The sequence below is a fragment of the Micromesistius poutassou genome, assembly GCF_964030765.1.
Source record: "Micromesistius poutassou genome assembly, chromosome: 1".
NCBI lineage: Eukaryota > Metazoa > Chordata > Actinopteri > Gadiformes > Gadidae > Micromesistius > Micromesistius poutassou.
In genome coordinates, this window is record NC_140271.1 from 15,523,812 (window position 1) to 15,528,895 (window position 5,084).

Here is a 5,084-nt window from a genome sequence, read left to right on the forward strand (position 1 = left end):
GAGGGGGGGGAGAGATGACTAGCAGACGACCGCTGGAAGAGCGGAGATAGTAAAACGCAGAAGGCGTATCAAACTGAGATTTAAGAACGAACGGCAAGGGCAGCTCAGCACAACGGCGCGGAGAAGCCGTAAACCGGACAGCGTCTCCCTGTGCTCAAAACAAACGCGTTCGTGATCATCCTTAATGCAAAAAATAATAGAGAACAAATAAACATTACGAGGGGGCCGTGATGCGACCCAGCGAATCCCCGGGGGGGGGGGGGGGGGGCGGGAGTGTGATGACGAGTGACGCCCGGGATCAGGGGCCGTGGACGGGGGACCCTCCGTTACCCGCTCCCACTCTCATTGATTTTTATCGGCGGCTGAAACGCATCATTTGCCAAACGGCGAAACCTTCTCAGTGACATTGGTTCTTCTGCGTTCCGTCCGTCCGTCCGTCCGTCAGGGGGGCGTGGAGAGAAGAAGAGTTCCGGTCCGCAGCGTTTAACGACCCGCCCTGTAGGAGGCGGAGCTTATGTCCTGACGTCCTCTATAAAGTGTCATAAGAAGTGATCTTATTTATTGTTGATATCTTATGCAGGTGTGTAGACAAGCGAAGACAAGCAAAAAAAACAGCCATGCAGGCTTTTCATGTTTTTCATGAGTGTGTCGTGGCAGTACAGAATGTTAACAAACCAGTGCTTTATATTAGACGCAATTAACCCACAGCCAATCGGATTGCTTTATGTGACGCAATTAACCCACAGCCAATCCGAGTGCTTTATATGGTAGACACAATTAATCCACAGTAAATCCGATTGCTTCATAAGTTAGACACAACAAGCCCACAGCCAATCAGTTTTCTTTATATTGTAGAATCAATTAACCCACAGCCAATCCGATTGCTTTATATGACGCAATTGACTCACAGCCAATCAGATTGCTTTATATAGTAGACACAAGTAACCAACAGCCAATCAGTTTTCTTTATACAGTAAACACAATTTAGCCCACAGCCAGTATATATCCCTAGTATAGGGCGCTCTACTGATTGTTGTCACGGTAATGTTAAAGATAAATATGTACGATGAACTTGACTGTTATTGTAGATGCACAATAATACCCCCAACCAAGAACCACAGTGTTTCTACAGGTGTTTTTAATGTTGTAGCAAAGAAATATGAGAACGATAGGAGGAGAGAGATAGAAAGATATCAGCAGTGTTTTTCCACCACCATTTTTCCTCCCATATCTCTCTCTGTCTCACCCCTCTCTCTCTCCCCCATCTCTCTCTCTCCCTCACCGTCTCCCCCCCTCAAGGCTGCTCTGTGGCAGATTCCCTCTTCTCTCTGCCTTACAGTTATGGCAGCTAACTGCGGAGCCGCGAATTTACACCGAAACACAGCCGCATAGATCAGCTCCGAGGCTGTCCTGCCCGGAAACAAACCATAAATACAAGTGTGTGCGCTCACACACACACACACACACACACACACACACACACACACACACACACACACAGAGACTTGCACACACACGCACAGACACACACGCAAACACTTGCACACTAATCAGACTCGCGCACACAAGCAAACACTTGCACACTCACTCACACACACACAGACACACACACACACACACACACACACACAGACACACACAATCAGACCCGCGCACATACACAGACACAAAGGCAAGCACTTAGACATATACACACACTAACACTCACACACACACGTAATCAAACACACACACACACACACACAATCAGACCCGCGCACGCACACACACACACACACACACACACACACACACACCTTTAGCGGTGAGCTGGCCATAGACGCGGCACATTAAGATCAATGTGAAGCCATTTCCCGGCCCCCTCCGGCCACTCGCTTTGCGCGATCCGTCTCGGAGCGGCTGGCACGGTGCCAAAGGACAAGTCACCACTAACGCCACCCTCGAGAAATCACACAGGATAACCGCCCGTCTGTCCCCGCTGATAAAGTCGTGCCCTCAGACCTCATGTTCGACAGATCAGGGCCAGGGAGGGGGGTCGGGTGGGGGGGGGGGGGGGGGGGGGGGGGGTCAGAGTCTGCCCAAAGCGTTCCTTTCTATTTGCTTTTTATTATTTATTGTTTTTCACTATAGCAACCTTGGAAGGTGAAGAGAGTCGTGAAAGCGTCCCGTCCCCCCCGCCCCCCCCCGCCCCCCCCGCCCCCCGCCCCCCCCCCGCTTCAGAACTAGGCCACAGCTCAATGGGGCGGACACGTGGAGCAGACGGCTGCACTCTGCCTCCCTCCGTCACATCTCCTGGTTTATCGTGCTGTAACACAACACGACACGTTTCCGGGGGGACGACAAAGAAGAAACACACTGTTGTGTCCTCTCCTCTCCCCCTGTCCCCAGAACGATGCATTATTCAAAACACGGCCACAATCGTTTTTCAATTTCAGCCAACACACAAACCGAGTTTGTTCATTTTAATACAAAACAATTTTGGGTTTTTTCTCCCCCCTCTTCTCGCATCTAATCTGTGCAGCCGACGAGAGACCCGGCCCCCGTCTCCCCCTCCTCGCCCTCCATTTACAACCCCCACTTACTTGCGTAGAAGCCTCTTCTTTTTGTTGTTGCAGCTTTTATCCTTTTTGTTGTGGGGTAAGACGGGAAGGTATGGGAGAGAGAGGGGGAGACATGCAGCAAAAGGTCCAAGGGCAGGAAGCCAACCCCGGTCGCTCCACGGTGAATCCGATTGCTTCATAGGTTAGACACAACAAACCTCAAGCCAATCGGTTTTCTTTATATTGTAGAATCAATTAACCCACAGCCAATCAGATTGCTTTATATGGTAGACACAATTAATCCACAGTAAATCCGATTGCTTCATAAGTTAGACACAACAAGCCCACAGCCAATCAGTTTTCTTTGTATTGTAGAATCAATTAACCCACAGCCAATCCAATTGCTTTATATGACACAATTGACTGACAGCCAATCAGATTGCTTCATAAGGTAGACACAAGTAACCAACAGCCAATCAGTTTTTCTTCATACGGTAAACACAATTTAGCCCACAGCCAGTATATATCCCTAGTATAGGGCGCTCTACTGATTGTTGTCACGATAATGTTAAAGATAAATATGTACGATGAACTTGACTGTTATTGTAGATGCACAATAATACCCCCAACCAAGAACCACAGTGTTTCTACAGGTTTTTTTTAATGTTGTAAAGAAAAACAAGGCGGTAAGGGACTGGGCCTTTATGGTACACACACCCAGTGAAGCATAGCAACATGGTTGGTTATTATGTTAGTAATGTAAGAAATGACGTGTTGTGAACAACACGTAAGGGGGGGGGGAGGAGGAGTAGAGGGAGCAAGAGGAGGAGGAGTAGAAGGAGGAAGGTAAGTAGAATGAGGAGTAAAGGAGGAATAGGAGGAGGAGGAGGGGGAGGGAAGGAGGAGTGGGGGGGTGATGTCACATGCAGGAGCTGTTTACCGGCCGCGAGTCCCGTAGGTCGTGCGCAGGTCATGGTGGGGATGAATCCGGTGAAACGGCTCGTTCCCATGGTGATAAGGGTCAGGCCTGGTATGTTTTCGTCTTGGGCTGGAAATTAAAAAGATATTAAAAGGGTCATTGATCATTGAGAACAATATTGCTATTGTTGTTCTGTTTTTTAGTTCCTTTTCACTCACTCACGTTTATTTTCGTGTGTGTGTGTGTGTGTGTGTGTGTCTCTCTCTCTCACTCTCTCGCTCTCTCATTCTCACTCTCACTTCTCACTTTTTTTTCTCTGTTTTTTTCATTTGTGCGTTCTCTCCCTCCTTGTTGGCTGTTGCGCGGTGTGCGCTGGTGCGTTTGTGTCCCTGAGTGAATCTGAATGTGTGTGTGTGTTTCAGTGCGTGTAGGTTTTTTATTTGTCTGCCTTTATTCGTCTATTTGTCTGTCACGACGATAGCTTTACAATGTGCTAAAAGCATAAAACGTACAATGTATAGAAATATGTATTTATGGTCTTGATGAATATAAATGTATACGGCACAGTGTTAACGTGATGTACATCATATGTAGTAATATGATGTAGCCAAGAATGTACGCCTTTCGCCTTTTCGTTTTTGGTCATTTATATTTGTTCTTAAAGTGGCTATCTCAAAGACTTTCCTGTAAATACACGTCGGTTGAGTCACTATCCACCTCAGAATGAGGTGACACAGTGGTGATTGAGTCTGTGGCCCGGTGATGGAAGCTCTTTGCAGTATTGTGAATGTGCGAACTGGCTGTCTGTGGCGACACTGTTTGTATCTCTGGGAAAAAATACCACTTATCGCCAAAGGTGTCGCCAAAGAGAACGAAACAGGAATCTTCAAAATCGCCGATTTAAAAGGGCTTTATAGGTTGTTATTATTTGGCCTGCCTTGCCACGGCAGGGACTCATAAACGATTGTATACTTGATAAAAGAGTGACTGTAGGCTTGCATAATTATTGTTTCTTAACAAATGTATTGATTGTACTCCCAATATGTATTCCAGTGCTGTGAGAAACGAGAAGAAATATATTGGGCAGATATTGTTTTTTTTGGGGAAATACAAAATAAAGAACATTAAATACACAGTGGAGTGGAATACAGTGGAAATTGTGTTGCTGACGAGATAGCTTTTCATACTCCATTAACAGCGATTTCATGAGTTCATTTGAAATGCCAGAGCCAGCCTTCCAGACGTGCACAAACTTGAACACACGCATGAGCGCCTGCACACACACACACACACACACACACACACACACACACACACATAAACATGTGCAGACACCCCCCGTCTCTCTCTGTCTCACACACATACACACATGCAGACCCACTCTCTCTCTCTGTCTCTCTCTCTCTGCCCCCCCCTCACACACACACACACACACACACACAAACAAACATGCATACTCTCTCTCACACACATACAGTTTCTCTATCTCTCTTTCTTTCTCCTTCTCTCTCTCTCTCACACACACACACCCACAACCACATACAGACACACTCTCTCTCTCTCTCTCTCTCTCTCTCTCTCTCACACACCAAATGTTGATACATGTTCACGCTTTTCCAGTAATC